General features: G+C 46.6%; 2 protein-coding genes across 2 annotated transcripts in view; one reads left to right on the top strand and one right to left on the bottom strand.

Moving 5' to 3' along the window:
- Nucleotides 1-2,342, bottom strand: part of MRPL57 (mitochondrial ribosomal protein L57) — an 8,556-nt gene extending 6,214 nt beyond the window's left edge. Inside the window, exon 1 of the mRNA XM_075337996.1 lies at nucleotides 2,218-2,342. The gene's annotated coding sequence lies outside the window, so the exon portion shown is untranslated. The remainder of the gene's footprint in view (nucleotides 1-2,217) is intronic.
- Nucleotides 2,343-2,571: 229 nt separating this feature from the next.
- The window catches only part of LOC142295997 (uncharacterized), an 89,320-nt gene continuing 75,108 nt past the window's right edge, over nucleotides 2,572-16,783 (top strand). The window contains exon 1 of the mRNA XM_075339161.1: nucleotides 2,572-2,655. The gene's annotated coding sequence lies outside the window, so the exon portion shown is untranslated. The remainder of the gene's footprint in view (nucleotides 2,656-16,783) is intronic.

The following is a 16,783-nucleotide window of genomic DNA, read 5'->3' as shown; positions in this document are numbered from 1 at the left end:
GTTTTGACGCTGTTTCGGTGTGGTTTTCTTCCAGAAGATGCAAATTTTCTGCTGAACTGTCTGCACCAAATTTGCATCTCCTCTATTTAATGAATGTGACAATCCCGGGCGGCTAAAGGCTGCTGTTTCGAGGTTTGGGGGGGCCCAATAACCATGGGTCTCCCCAGCCTGAGAATACCAGCCCTCGCCCATCACTACTTGTGATAGATCATCGTCTTCTAGCCAGAGGTTGTTAGTTTAGAAGGAACAAATCTACTCCCTTAAAGGGGTTCTCTACTTCAGACAATCCCTATGTGTTAGAAAATACAAGATCGCATTTTGAAACCCTGCTGGGATCCTCAGCGATCAATTGTAATCTGTTTGAAAACCTTTCCCTGCAGCGCCCCCACAGGAGTCATGAGGCATTACACTCTTCTCATTCATCTGAATGGTTTAACCATGTAACGTAGGAAGTCCGGTCCTCCGAAGCGAGTGACTCTCTGTGAAACTGCTCTGCAGATGAGATGAGGGTCCTGAACAGAGAACACCCTGAATATTAACTCCCAAATAGGGTCTACAGAAATGGACAACCCCTTTTCTACTGGATATATATATTATTTTTTTTTGTGGTCTTTTTCAGCTCTCCCAGGAGCACAGCTATCTCTAGCAGTCATTATAAGGCTATTTGTGACACCCCAGGGATATGGGCTACTCTGTCCCGGGCCGTATATGTACGGGGATGCTGTGTCACGGTTGTGTAATGGCCGTTGCCCAGTTCCGTGAACCTGGCGGTCGCTTTTTAAAGGGGATTGTGTACAGGGGAGATTAAAGAGTTTATATTGTGACGCGGGTTGCGGTTATGGTGATGGAACCGCAGCTGCACAGTCTGTTAACACTCGGGCTGATGGTGGTGGCAGCCTGGATAGTAGGCCCTCTGCAAGTAGGGCTGGGCCTCAGGGAGTGAATGGTGGGATCCGGCGCAGAAAAAAGGGAGACCACACGATGGGGATGCAGTGCAACTGTTGTTTTACTCACTGAGTTGTTGATGTTGCTGCGCTGAGGACGGCTGGTTCAGACCCCTGGTCCCTTTTGTCCCAGTGCTGGTGTGGTGACCTGGTAGTCTCTTTCCCCGGCACCTCTCACTAGTTGGTGGGACCCCGTAGCCTGGAGCGTTTGTGGGTCCCTTACGGTCTGTCAGCAGTCTCTAGTCCGTATGGCGGGCAGTGCGAACCCTGTAGGGTCAGTGTTCTATTCCGGTCCCTGGCTCAAAAGTTACTGCTGGTGCCCCTCAGATTCTTGTTCATTGAGGTCCTTGAACGTCCCCTCACTGTGCAGGTATTTGGCAGGTGACCTGAAGCTGTCGCCTGACCTAGGGCCCTGTGCCTGTTGGTGCTCTGGTTCTAGGGATACCTGGCTGTGCCCTCCCTGGCAACCACTCTCCTACGCCACCTAGGTCACTGCTACACAACCCCGTCTGAAGACACGTCCGTCCCCTTCAACTGTCACTACCGGACTCCTATGTCGTTCTGTCTCTGTCCCCTCCCACCAGGTTGTCATCTAGTGGACTGGCTCCACCCCTGGGTGGCCATCCATGGGGTCCCGGACTAGTCAGTCATCCCTGGTTGGGAGAGGGAAACTGGGGATGTTATGTGTTTTGGTAGTATTGGCATTGAGCTTCCGGGTCCCTGGGGGTAGGCCCTGCATCTTTGTCAGGATGCAGTACCTAGTAGTGCCCTGAAGGGTTTAGGGGCGCTACATATGTTCACATAAGGTCTTTTTCAGGAGGACTCTACCTGGAAACCACCTGAAGAAGTGCTAACTCCACATTGCCGCAAAAGATGAAAGTGGCACACTGAGAGGGCTCAGCCTTTAATCCCTCCTCTCCCACCCCCCACACCCCACACCCCCAAAAAAAAACACATTTATGGGTTTTGTTTATCCAGACTGGGATATAAAAGTTGCCGATGCTCCCAATTTATACCTTTAATTCATTGAAGAGGTTCTGTAGCAGCTGTGATGTGCATTATACAGTAAAGTGCCCCCAGTTGCTGCAGAACATCATAACACAGACCTCAATGTTTTAGGACAACCTTCTGTTCCTATCTTGTATTATTCCAGGATCTCCCTGGTGGAGCTCCCCTTTAAGGAGGTCATGTGACACAATAATCCCTCCCCCTCATACATTACACAGGAGCAAAATACACGAGACACTATGTATTGTAATGATATCTGACTTACCAGACTAGGACATCTATATTCTCTACAGTAAATATCGCATTGAGCCTCCTCGTCCTGACAGCCGCACACTACGCCGACAAATCCAGTGCCCTTCACCATCCGGAAGTCAGCAGTAAACCGGAAATGCTGTCCTCGCCATATTTGATAAGGGCAAGCTGATAATAAATATTCAAATAAAGAAAACATTATACTCTCATTCCAGTGATATTACATCGTTCATCTAACGGCGACTATACATTCCGAATACATTTTTGTCATCACGCGCATACTGTTAAACCGCTGCCAAAACTAAAAATGGCGACTACGGTGAAGTGCTTCCTGTCAGTACAGCTCGACCGGAAGTGACGCAATAACAAAAAAAAATCCCGCAGCATGGCGGAGGCGGGGAGCTGGTCTGAGCGCTGATGTTTGGAAATCCTTCCTGGGTCTGATAGACAGGTCAGTCCATGATTATTGTACGGATGGTACACTTATGCCATGGAAGGGGGGACTACAAGTCCCAGCATGCCTTGTTTACCCCCTAATGAGACATTAACTTTGCCAAACTTTATTGCTAATGCGAACACAATAACAATGTGGGGTCATAAAATGCAAAATGTAAGTAAAATCCAGTATTTGCCCCCATTACAATGTAACAGCCTGGTCTGTGTTCTGGGGCACAATATATAACGCCATATTACTGATGCGTCACCTTCTGCCATGAGGGAATGTATGTGTGCGCTGTGTCGCCATACCCACATTGTCGCAGGCACGCGGATGGCGGTAATACAGCGCTCCACAACTGCCCTGCTGGGATCCCAGTAGTTTCCCAATATATGATGGCGGCTGCGGGTCTCCTGACCTGAATTTGTTAGCCACATAGGAATATATGGAGCCATCAGGTCCGTACACAGACGTCTGAACGAGGCTATAGTATAGTGTACAGGAGAGAGACCTGTCCGTCATAAGGAGAGGGGCGGGGACCAGCTGCCGGGGACCTCCCTCTGGACCGCTCATCTGAGGTGCATAGTCCTCACTGGCTTATCAACGTTTTCTGTGAATTGTTGCAGCATCTCAGGGCTCGTTCACACTTCAGTGAAAATCGGTCCGCAGTGCAGGGACTGGTTGTGGGTCTCGCAGGTAAGTAGCCCCATGTTTGCTTATGAGGCTGTTGCAATCAAACCATTGCAGACAGATTCTCATGGGTGTCTCAGTGATCCCGAAGACTAATAAGGCTGCAGTAAGGCTATGTTCACTTGTTGCTTTTTTTTTGGTGCAGCAAAACTTGGTCTTTTGGCATTAAAACTGCTTCCAAAAAGTAGTTTTTGCTGTTTTTTTTGTGACATTTCATATACATAGTTCATATTTAAATAAAGTTAGTTTCATTCACCACAAAAGCAGCAAAATGCAGCTGTGTTTTGCACCTTCTCATTGCTTTGGCTAGTTTCACACTTGCGTTGAACGGTATCCATTGCATTGTGTTGTGTGACGGATGCAACGGATCGTACAAAACAACGGAAAGCTTTTTTATTTATTTATTTTTTTCCTCTTTACAGTTTTACTGGCGGCAGACTATTGTGAACGATCAGCTGATCACCCAGTGGCCGGGCGCTCAGCTGATCGCTCTCAAAAGCCGGCGGCCGGGCGCTCAGCTGAGAGCTTTCACATGCCGGCGGCCGGGCGCTCAGCTGAGCGCTCTCACATGCCGGCGGCCGGGCGCTCAGCTGATCGCTCTCAAAAGCCGGCGGCCGGGCGCTCAGCTGAGCGCTCTCACATGCCGGCGGCCGGGCGCTCAGCTGAGCGTTCTCACATGCCGGCGGCCGGGCGCTCAGCTGAGAGCTCTCACGTGCTGGGGGCTGAACGTTCGGCCACCGAGAGACAAAATAAAGTTTGTGCTTTTTTATGTGCGGGGAGGTCACCGGGATGCGCTATCCTATTTAAGGAGAGCTGATCTTACCCCACATGTGGACCTGTGGAAGCCTAATTACAGGCGAAACGGCCGTCGTCCGCAGCGAGGGGCCGCATCCAGGTCTCCTCCACCCGCTGACTGCTATACACCTTTTAACCTTGTGTATGGAATAAAGAATTACCGGAAAAAAAGTATCAGCATTGGTGCGGTCTTATTCTTCTTCTATGTGGATCGTTGGAACTGGCTGCTCCTATTTGACCTGCACGCTGATCCGGAATCCGTTTTGACAACCGGTGCTGTGTTTTCCCTACCTACCAGTGAGCCCAAGTGTGACAGGTACGCACGTGTAGTGCAGGACTGCGCTTTCCTTTGGATCCATCCTATTATACTTATTCTTTGGAGTCCTTTGCACACTCGGCTATTACCTTTGCATATACAAGTGAACTGGACTTGAGTAACGGGCGGTGTGATGGATAATACGGTTAACATGGATAGCACCAGCATGTCTTCGGTTAAAGGGAACCTGTCAGCAGAAATGTCCCCTAAAACCTAACAGATTCCCCCTCTGCAGCTCCTGGGCTGCATTCTAGAAAGGTCCCTGTTATGATTGTGGCCACTTTCTGACCGAAAAAAAGTGTTTATAAAGTTGTACCTTTTTGGCTTCTGATTCTGTAAATCCGTCACGGGGGCGGGCTGCCTGATGGCCGTTATTCTGCCCCCTGGTCCTGTATGCCGCCCCCATCGCTGATTTCAATACTTCTGGACGCCGCCCACTGCTCCAGCCATCCCCGCGCATGCCCAGTGCCCATCTCTCGGGGATGAGCACTGTGCCCAGCGTCACCGCTGGTGACGTGCACGCAGGGTTAAGATTATGGGCGGTGCTGTGATGTTTATTCCTAAGCAACCGCCCATAATCGCAGGACCGCGCTTTCCCCCTCGGCCTGCTTCTTTCTGCGCAAGCGCGCTGCTGCTGACCTCACTTCGCCTCCTTCCCATCTTGCCCCGAGGCAGGAAATAGATGGGAAGAGCGCGGAGCAGTGACTACACCGAAAGCGCGGTCCCGCGATTATGGGCGGTTGCTTAGGAATAAACATCACAGCACCGCCCATAATCTTAACCCTGCGTGCACGTCACCAGCGGTGACACTGGGCACAGTGCTCATCCCCGAGAGATGGGCACTGGGCATGCGCGGGGATGGCTGGAGCAGTGGGCGGCGTCCAGAAGTATTGAAATCAGCGATGGGGGCGGCATACAGGACCAGGGGGCAGAATAACGGGCATCAGGCAGCCCGCCCCCGTGACGGATTTACAGAATCAGAAGCCAAAAAGGTACAACTTTATAAACACTTTTTTTCGGTCAGAAAGTGGGCACAATCATAACAGGGACCTTTATAGAATGCAGCCCAGGAGCTGCAGAGGGGGAATCTGTTAGGTTTTAGGGGACATTTCTGCTGACAGGTTCCCTTTAATACTACAGGTGTTCAGGCGGGCCGATCTGATGCGGCTTCTTTCTTTGTGGAGTGCAACCAGAAAAAGGACACAGAGGTAATGGGTGTAAAAACCCTGGAACAGAAAATCTATTCCCTCTCTGAGAGAGAGGTGCGGTTGTTTTGGACAGTGCAATCGTTACAATCATATGTGGACTGCAACAGGGTCCCAAGGGGCTTACGCATTACTAAGTCTGTATCACAATTTCTGCACGATTTGACTTTTGTAAAAGAATGGGAAACCATACAATTGGATTGTTCAATGAAATTGTTGCAATTAGTTTTAAAGAAAAACATAGAGGATTATAATGCTCTGAATATAGAACTGGAAAATGTAAAGCAGGATACCCGCTCCAGGGTGGCAGAGGATTATTGGTCCTCATTTACATCTAGATTAGATAAAAAGTTGATGGATGTTCAGACGGAAATCAAAAATAAAAAAAGAGAAAAATTCTTAAGAGACAAACATGACTATGACACAAACCAGATTCTCTGTTGGACAAAAGATAAAGTAAAGGGATATAAAAAACATCAGTATATGCATAATAAAAATAAAAAACCGCATGTACAGAATAAAGGATATTGGACTACTGATTCAGAATCCAGTGGTTCTGAAGAAGTATTGCCAGGTCCTTCCAGAGAGACCTCCTCATCAGTGCCCACTCCTGCCCCTTTAGGAAACGCATCCAACGGGTGGGCAGGAAGGGGCACAAGAGGAAGGGGACGCAAACGAAAACTTGTGTCATGGAGGAATTAAGGACTAATCAATTGCTTGTCTCGTCTAACAAAAACATAATAAATCTGTCTGAACATTCATTAACGAATGACATGGTGTCCGTTTTGTCAAAAGGATTAAGTTTTTGTGTTCCAGAGGAATTTAATTTTTGTGGAGTTTAGAATTGATCTTTATAAAGCAATAAGAAAGATACATTTATTCAAATATTTCAATCAATTGCCTCAGAATATAAATATGGTCCCCGAGGGTGAACAACCATGCAGAGTGGATGATGGCAATTTTGATGTGACAGGGGCATTTGACCCCAACACATTAAAAGAAGCCGCATTATTAACCCCTTCACGACCTTGGACGGATCTATCCGTCCAGGATCGTGTCCCGTTAAGCCCCGCCCCCTGCCGCGGGCAGGCGGCGTGGATCGGCACACATATCAGCTGTTTTCAACAGCTGACATGTGTGCCTCCTAGCCGCGGGTGGAATCGCTTCCACCCGCGGCCATTAACCCCTTAAATCTTGCTGCCAAAGTCTGGCAGCAAGATTTAAATGCGCGCGGCCATGTTTGTTACTTACCGCCGCCCCCACCGGAAGTCACGTGTGTTATCACGTGACTATCGGTGGTTGCCATCGTAGCACAGGGTCATGTGATGACGCCTGCTGCTATGATGTTTCACTTTCGTTTTCCCTCGGCCGAGAGCAGAGGGAAAACCAAAGTGACTGAATCTGCTGTTTACAGCTGTATTGCTGTGATCAGCAGATAGCGATCAGCGATCGGATTGCTGATTGCTATAGCCCCCTAGGGGAACTAGTAAAATAAAAAAAAAAAGTAAAAAAAAAAGTTTTAGAAAATAAAAAAAAACCAAAAAACCTAAAAGTTCAAATCACCCCCCTTTCCCCCCATTGAAAATTAAAGGGTTAAAAAATAAATAAATATACACATATTTGGTATCGCCGCGTTCAGAAATGCTCGATCTATCAAAATATAAAATCAATTAATCTGATTGGTAAACGGCGTAGCGGCAAAAAAATTCCAAACGCCAAAATTACGTTTTTTGGTCGCCGCAAGTTTTACGCAAAATGCAATAACAGGCGATCAAAACGTAGCATCTGCGCAAAAATGGTACCATTATAAACGTCAGCTCGAGACGCAATAAATAAGCCATCACTGAGCCATAGATCCCAAAAAATAAGAACGCTACGTGTTTCGGAAAATGGCGCAAAACGTGCGCCACTTTTATTGGACAAACTTGTGAATTTTTTTTAACCCCTTATATACAAGTAAACCTATACATGTTTGGTGTCTACAAACTCGCACCGACCTGAGGCATCACATAGACACATCAGTTTTACCATAAAGTGAACACGGTGAATAAAATATCCCAAAAACTATTGTACGATCCCACTTTTTTTGCAATTTTTCCGCACTTTGAATTTTTTTGCCGTTTTCCAGTACACTATATGGTAAAACTTATGATTTCATTTAAAAGTACAACTCGTCCCGCAAAAAACAAGCCCTCATATGGCAAGATTGACGGAATAATAAAAAAAGTTACGGCTCTCGGAAGAAAAGGAGCAAAAAACAAAAACGGAAAGTGCCCGGGGGCTGAAGGGGTTAATGAGTCTGAATGATTCCACACAGGAATCTGATGTGCACATAAATGAAATAATGTGTGAACCCATGAGATTCACAAAGGGGAACAAATCAGACTTTTGCCCACCAACAGTACATGGGAATTTGATTGATCTATTCCAAGACACAGTAGTAAAAGAAGTAGAAGCTTTGATGTACCCACAGGCAAGCATGAATCTGAATAAAGGTGAACTAGCTGCAGTCAAAGTCATGCGTACGTGGGAGGACACTGTCTTCCGCGAAACGGACAAGGGGGGCAATATTGTCCTCCTGTCCCGGGATATGTATCTGCAGGAATGTTTAAAACAACTACAAGATCGTACAACATATAGACCCCTATTATCTAATCCCACTAGTGAATACAAAAAACAACTCACACGTCTTCTAAACAGATATGTAACCCTCGGTTTGCTTTCTAAAAAAACAAGCAGAAAAATTGATCCCGCCTTTTCCAACGAGACCACATTGGTATTGTATACCGAAAGTACACAAAAGTGAAAAAAAACCCTCCTGGTCGTCCAATAGTGGCGGGAATAGGCTCACTCACTGAGCCACTCTCCCACTATTTGGATTGGCTTTTGAGACCACTGTTAGCCCATATTCCATCCTATGTCAAAGATAGTGGAGACTTTGTATCGCTCCTAAAAGAAGTAACATGGCAGGAGGGCTACAGTTTAACCACAATTGATGTGGATAATTTATACACACGGATCCCACAAGCTTTGGGTGTAGAGGCGGTAAAAGATATTGTTATACGGAGTGGCAAGAGCCCTCTATTCAGTGATTTTGTGGGTGAAGCGCTTGATTTCGTTTTGTCAAAAAACACCTTCATGTTTCTAGAAAAGTGGTATGTACAATGCGGGGGTACTGCGATGGGTACCCCCGTCTCGTGCGCCATGGCTAACATTTTTTTGGGGCATTTTGAAGGCAAATATGTGTACACGGCCAACAACCCGTATTTGAAGCATATTAAGTATTATTTAAGGTATGTCGACGACGTGTTCATAGTGTGGGATGGAACAGAGAAGGATTTTTCCGACTTTGGCTACTTTCACACATCCGGTTTGAGCCCTACGGCTCAATCCGGCTGTGAAAACTATGCAACGGATGCGGCGAAAACACCGCATCCTTTGCATAAGTTTTTACATGCGGCCCGTCCGTTTTTTTCCGGTTGCGGCATGCTACTGAGCATGCGCAGTGGAAAAAACCGCATGCGGTGACCGGATGCGTTTTTTTCCGCATCGCGCCGCATCCGGCCTCCATAGGTATGCATTGAAAAATGCGCCGCAGTGGCCGGATGCGGCGCGATGCGGTGTTTTTTGCCGGAGCAAAAAACGTTGCAGGGAACGTTCGATCCGGCCGCGGCATCGGCTAAATCTGCCGCATGCGGCAAAAACCGGACCGAACGCAAGCCCCTGCGGCACAATACGGCACTATTGTAAGTCTATGCAAAAAAAACCGCAACCGGCGTTACAAAAGCCGGTTGCGGTTTTTCTGCAGAATACCGTATTGTGCCACAGAGCTAAAATCCGGATGTGTGAAAGTAGCCTTAGTCTCCCACCTTAATACCATCAATACCATGAACATGTCGTTCACCTCTACCTTTTGGAGGTAATTCCATACATTTTTTTGGACGTTGAGGTTGGAGTAAGTGATGGGGTAATAACAACAAAAATTTATAGAAAACCGACAGCACTCAAATTCTGTCCTACATTACGAAAGCGCCCACCCCCAGCACACAAAAACCGCCTTACCTTACTCACAATTTTTGAGGGTGAAAAGAACTAACAGTACCAGTGTGGTCTTTGCCGAACAGGCGGTTGAATTGAAACATAGGTTACAGGAACGGGGTTATCCCGATACCATTATTGATGCAGCGTATAAAAAAACTGTAAATGAGGATTTTCATCTCTGTCCAGTAGACGATTTGAGGGGGTATAAGAAAGAAAAAGAATAACATCTGTGATAGATTTGCCTTTAGTTTCAAATTCGGACCCATGTTTGATACTATAAGAAAAACTCTAAATAACAATTGGCACATTCTGGAGAGACATCCGGAATTGAAAAATATGACTATTTCCAAACCGTTAAAGGGAACCAATCATCAGGATTTTCGTGTATAAGCTGCAGCCAGTGCAGCACTGGCACTATCATGCACAGTGTGTACATACCATCAGGGGGCAGCTCGGGTGTTTAGTCAGTGAAATACAACTTTATAAAGTTTGAAATTTCGTGCACTTTTTGATTGACGTGTGCACCTCTGCAGATAATGTCCGGGCGGGTTATGCAGGAGTTCCCCGCCCCTCCCCCGCCTGTTCCTCCCTCTCTCCGGGTCCGGGCTGGTTATGCACGTGTTCCCCGCCCCCCACCGCCTGTTCCTCCCTCTCTCCTGATGTCCGGGCGGGTTATGCACGTGTTCCCCCCCCCCACCAGCCTGTTCCTCCCTCTCTCCTGATGTCCGGGCGGGTTATGCACGTGTTCCCCCCCCCCACCAGCCTGTTCCTCCCTCTCTCCTGATGTCCGGGCGGGTTATGCACGTGTTCCCCCCCCCACCAGCCTGTTCCTCCCTCTCTCCTGATGTCTGGGCGGGTTATGCACGTGTTCCCCCCCCCCCACCAGCCTGTTCCTCCCTCTCTCCTGATGTCTGGGCGGGTTATGCACGTGTTCCCCCCCCCACCAGCCTGTTCCTCCCTCTCTCCTGATGTCCGGGCGGGTTATGCACGTGTTCCCCGCCCCCCCGCGCCGCCTGTTCCTCCCTCCCTCCCTCTGGCTGTATGTAAATATCTAATCTTCAGAAACATGGCGCCAAAGTGGGCCTCTGCGCATAGCGCTTATCTCCGGCGCCATGTTTCTGAAGCCCCCGCATTACACAACTTGGTGTCTGAGAGGGCGGCGCCACAGCGATGTCACACCAGCTGGTGTGTTGGCCCGGTGTCCTGGGGCGGCACGATACAGGAGCAGCAGGTAATCGCGTCCTCCGATCAGCTGTTCTGCAGTCCTGTTGTGATCGCGGTCACAACGGGATCTGAAGGAGCGAGGGCGCATGCGCCGCCCTCTAACACCAAGCTGTGTGATGTGGGCTTCAGAAACATGGCGCCGGAGATAAGCGCTATGCGCAGAGGCCCACTCCGGCGCCATGTTTCTGAAGATTAGATATTTACATACAGCCAGAGGGAGGGAGGGAGGAACAGGCGGCGCGGGGGGGCGGGGAACACGTGCATAACCCGCCCGGACAGCAGGAGAGAGGGAGGAACAGGCTGGTGGGGGGCGGGGAACTCCTGCATAACCCGCCCGGACATTATCTGCAGAGGTGCACACGTCAATCAAAAAGTGCACGAAATTTCAAACTTTATAAAGATGAATTTCACTGCCTAAACACCCGAGCTGCCCCCTGATGGTATGTACACACTGTGCATGATAGTGCCAGCACTGCACTGGCTGCAGCTTATACACCAAAATCCTGATGATTGCTTCCCTTTAATTTCCTACAGGAGATGCCATAATTTGAGGGACTTGCTGGTCAAGAATAGATTGACTAGTAAGAATACATGGTTGGATAGACGATCCCTAACTGGCAACTTTAAATGTGGCCAATGTAGGTTTTGTAATCTGCATATGACCGGAAAGTCCATAAAAATTGGCTCTCATACACATCAAATTAAACATTTTATATCATGTAAGACAAAATTTGTAGTCTACGTAATAATTTGTCCCTGTGGGAGATTTTATACAGGAAAGACTATTAGATGCCTATATATTCGGTTTAGGGAGCATTATAACTCAATAGTGACAGGCAAGGGATCCCCTAGATTGATAGAACACATACGAGAATCGCACAATAGCTGCCCTGATACCCTTAATTTTGCCGGTTTAGAAAGGGTCTCACTCCCACCACAAGGAGGGGACCATCAAAAATTATTGTTGCAGATGGAGGCAAAATTAATTATAAAATATGGAGCACAAGGGGCATTGGGAATGAATGACCGCAATGATTTATCAGTTTTTTGCCGCAGGAATATTATCATGGTTAAATGAGTACATATGTTTGAAGATTAATGGGACTATTAGTAACGTATAAAAGATATCCCAAAAAATTAACATATATAAAAGATCAATACATAGATGGGTTTGAGTAATCCTTATCATGTATATTAATTATGTATGAATTTATTCTGTGAGTATCATTGCAATTTATATTTCTTGTAGATTGTCCTATTCTGATTTGCTCACAATTTTGTTTTTAATTAATGGTACGTTATGTGTTGATACAAAGTACCTTTTATTGTATTATACACTTCACTTGCATTTTTTATGTGCGGGGAGGTCACCGGGATGCGCTATCCTATTTAAGGAGAGCTGATCTTACCCCACATGTGGACCCGTGGAAGCCTAATTACAGGCGAAACGGCCGTCGTCCGCAGCGAGGGGCCGCATCCAGGTCTCCTCCACCCGCTGACTGCTATACACCTTTTAACCTTGTATATGGAATAAAGAATTACCGGAAAAAAAGTATCAGCATTGGTGCGGTCTTATTCTTCTTCTATGTGGATCGTTAAAAAAAAAAAAAAAAAAAAAAGAGCATGCACAGTGAAATTCCACGGATTGCGCTGCTCAAAAAAATGTTACATGCTGCGTTCCTTCCGCCCGACGCAGCGTCAAAATAACGACGCTGCGTCGTCCAGCGGCTGCAACGCTGACGCTTGCGTTACAGTGCATCTTTCATACAAGTCTATGGAGAATAGCGCAGTGCGTTAAAGGACTGCGCTATTCTCCATAGTGACGCACTGCGCTGAACGCAAGTGTGAAAGTAGCCTTTCAATGGTAAAAAAAAAGCTTAAAGTGAACCTGTCAGTTCCAGTATGCACTCAGTACCACGAGCAGTTCTGGGTGTATATTGCTAATCCCTGCCTAACCGTCCCTGTATATACTCGCATAGATAAAGGGATCTTTAGTAAAAGTATTTCTAAAGATCTTTTATTGTATGCTAATGAGCGAGGGGACTAGTCCCCTGGGCATTAGTTCCCCGGCCAGTCGCCTCCATTAGCATGTTAGTACACCCCTGTGGGCATGCTATCATGCTAATGAATGCGTCACAGGATGATCTCACTCCCCTCTCTGCCATCATCGCGTCTGACGCTGGATTTCGGCTCAGTGCGCATGACCCCGGAGTTTGGGTCATGAGCACTATGAAGCCGGGTGTATGCGTCTTGACTTCAAACTGAAGTAGTGTGCAAAACCGAAACTCCGGGGTCATGCGCACTGAGCCAAAATCCAGCGTCAGACGCGATGGCGGCGGAGAGGTGAGTGAGATCATCCTGTTACGCTGTACATTTATTAGCATGATATCACGCCCACAGGGGTGTACTAACATGCTAATGAGGGGTGACGAACACCCAGGGGACTAGTCCTTGCGCTCATTAGAATACAATAAAAGCTCTTTAGAAATATTTTTCCTATAGATCTCTTTATCTATGCTAGTGTATACAGGGACGGTTAGGCAGAGATTAGCAATATACACCAAGAACTGCTTGTGGTCCGGGGGCATATTACACCTGACAGGTTCCCTTTAAAGCGTTGCCATGCTGCTTCTTTCAAAAACAGCAGTTTTCCATTTGTCAGGAAATAAAAAAGCACTCCTGTGATTCCTGGTATCTCATAGGTTTACTGTTAAGGTTATGTGCACATGCTGCGTTTTTTTCATCTGCTTTGATGTGTTTTTTTTTTCTTGCTGATTTTAATCAATCTGCAAGGGAAAACGCATCCCAGCAAAGTCTATGAGAAACTTCAAATGCTGTGCACACCTTGCAGATTTTTTTCCTTGCAGATTTTGGTGCAAAAAAGGTCTGCATCAAATAATTGACATGTCAATTTTTTTCTGCATTTTGTTCCAGCATTTTCCTTATCCCTGTAATTAAAAAAAAAAAATGCATAAAAAAGGTGCGTTTTTTCCGCAGCGGCTTTCCTGCCAAGAGATGCAGTTTTGGGTATGGAAAATCTGCAAACAAATCTGCAACTTGGGAACAAGCAGCTTTTAATTTGCATAAAGCTCAGCAAAAAACGCAATGTGTGAACATAGCCTAGCCACCAGACTCTGATTCCTGCCACCTACAGTTAGGTCCAGAAATATTTGGACAGTGACACAAGTTTTGTTATTTTAGCTGTTTACAAAAACATGTTCAGAAATACAATTATATATATAATATGGGCTGAAAGTGCACACTCCCAGCTGCAATATGAGAGTTTTCACATCCAAATCGGAGAAAGGGTTTAGGAATCATAGCTCTGTAATGCATAGCCTCCTCTTTTTCAAGGGACCAAAAGTAATTGGACAAGGGACTCTAAGGCCTGCAATTAACTCTGAAGGCGTCTCCCTCGTTAACCTGTAATCAATGAAGTAGTTAAAAGGTCTGGGGTTGATTACAGGTGTGTGGTTTTGCATTTGGAAGCTGTTGCTGTGACCAGACAACATGCGGTCTAAGGAACTCTCAATTGAGGTGAAGCAGAACATCCTGAGGCTGAAAAAAAAGAAAAAATCCATCAGAGGGATAGCAGACATGCTTGGAGTAGCAAAATCAACAGTCGGGTACATTCTGAGAAAAAAGGAATTGACTGGTGAGCTTGGGAACTCAAAAAGGCCTGGGCGTCCACGGATGACAACAGTGGTGGATGATCGCCGCATACTTTCTTTGGTGAAGAAGAACCCGTTCACAACATCAACTGAAGTCCAGAACACTCTCAGTGAAGTAGGTGTATCTGTCTCTAAGTCAACAGTAAAGAGAAGACTCCATGAAAGTAAATACAAAGGGTTCACATCTAGATGCAAATCATTCATCAATTCCAAAAATAGACAGGCCAGAGTTAAATTTGCTGAAAAACAGCTCATGAAGCCAGCTCAGTTCTGGAAAAGTATTCTATGGACAGATGAGACAAAGATCAACCTGTACCAGAATGATGGGAAGAAAAAAGTTTGGAGAAGAAAGGGAACGGCACATGATCCAAGGCACACCACATCCTCTGTAAAACATGGTGGAGGCAACGTGATGGCATGGGCATGCATGGCTTTCAATGGCACTGGGTCACTTGTGTTTATTGATGACATAACAGCAGACAAGAGTAGCCGGATGAATTCTGAAGTGTACCGGGATATACTTTCAGCCCAGATTCAGCCAAATGCCGCAAAGTTGATCGGACGGCGCTTCATAGAACAGATGGACAATGACCCCAAGCATACAGCCAAAGCTACCCAGGAGTTCATGAGTGCAAAAAAGTGGAACATTCTGCAATGGCCAAGTCAATCACCAGATCTTAACCCAATTGAGCATGCATTTCACTTGCTCAAATCCAGACTTAAGACGGAAAGACCCACAAACAAGCAAGACCTGAAGGCTGCGGCTGTAAAGGCCTGGCAAAGCATTAAGAAGGAGGAAACCCAGTGTTTGGTGATGTCCATGGGTTCCAGACTTAAGGCAGTGATTGCCTCCAAAGGATTCGCAACAAAATATTGAAAATAAAAATATTTTGTTTGGGTTTGGTTTATTTGTCCAATTACTTTTGACCTCCTAAAATGTGGAGTGTTTGTAAAGAAATGTGTACAATTCCTACAATTTCTATCAGATATTTTTGTTCAAACCTTCAAATTAAACGTTACAATCTGCACTTGAATTCTGTTGTAGAGGTTTCATTTCAAATCCAATGTGGTGGCATGCAGAGCCCAACTCGCGAAAATTGTGTCACTGTCCAAATATTTCTGGACCTAACTGTATGTCTTGGGTAGCATGAATTAGCGGTATTTTTCCGGGAAGCCCGATCCGAAACAAATGCGTTTCAGTTCCATTCATTTACAATGGAAGCGCGGCAAGATGCAGTTACATGCGGTTGCGTGCGTCATACACAACAGCATGTGACCGCATCTTGCCGCGCTTCCATTGTAAGGCTGCTTTCACACTGTTTTTTTTTAGCATGCGTCATTAACTTTTTTTTTGCTGTAAAAGCGGATCCTGTTTTTACAAAGAAAAATGCATGCAAACGCATGTGTTTATTTTGCAGAATCCTGTCACTTGAAGTTTATGGGTGGGCATTGGAGTCATGTGATCGGGAGTGAAGGGAACTGAATGTGATAGACTGGGAGCCGGCATCTGACAGCTGCGGATGCTGGTAACCAAGGTAAACATCGGGTAACTAAGCAAGGTGCTTTGCTTGGATACCCGATATTTACCTTGGTTACGAGCGTCCGCAGCTGCTAGAAGCCGGGCTGCCTGCTCCCTGCACACGTAACCAAGGTAAACATCAGGTAACTAAGCAAAGCGCTTTGCTTGGTTACCTGATATTTACCTTGGTTACGAGCGGTCCGCTCTCAGGCGGGGGAGAGAGAGAGGAGAGAGGGAGGGGGAGATAGAGACTGATCACACCAGGCCACCAGGCTGGTTTCTGGGCATGCTCAGTAGAGCAAGCAGGATCCTGTCTATCAGCATGCCAGCGTTCACATGCGTTTGCGTGCAGTATAGTCAGGATCCAGTGAAAAACAGTATTTGGACGCAGCTCAAAAACGCTACAAGTAGCGTTTTTGAAAAAAGTTAAAAAAACTGCAAGTCGCTGGATCCTCACTATAACGCACGCAAACGCAGGTGAACGCATGTTGACGCGAGTCCATTGCAAATGCATTGAAATGAAAACGCATTTGCACTGGATCAGTTTTTGCGTTAAAAAAACGTAGTGTGAAAGCCGCCTAAATGAATGGAACTGAAATGCATTTGTTTCGGATCCGGCTTTCTGGAAAAATACCGCTGATGTGAGCGGCGCCTTAGAGGACGGGTTCCCTTTTGAAAAAAG

This window comes from Anomaloglossus baeobatrachus, chromosome 3 (genome assembly GCF_048569485.1).
Source record: "Anomaloglossus baeobatrachus isolate aAnoBae1 chromosome 3, aAnoBae1.hap1, whole genome shotgun sequence".
In the NCBI taxonomy this organism is placed as follows: Eukaryota; Metazoa; Chordata; class Amphibia; order Anura; family Aromobatidae; genus Anomaloglossus; species Anomaloglossus baeobatrachus.
This window is presented reverse-complemented; position numbering and strand designations above follow the sequence as displayed.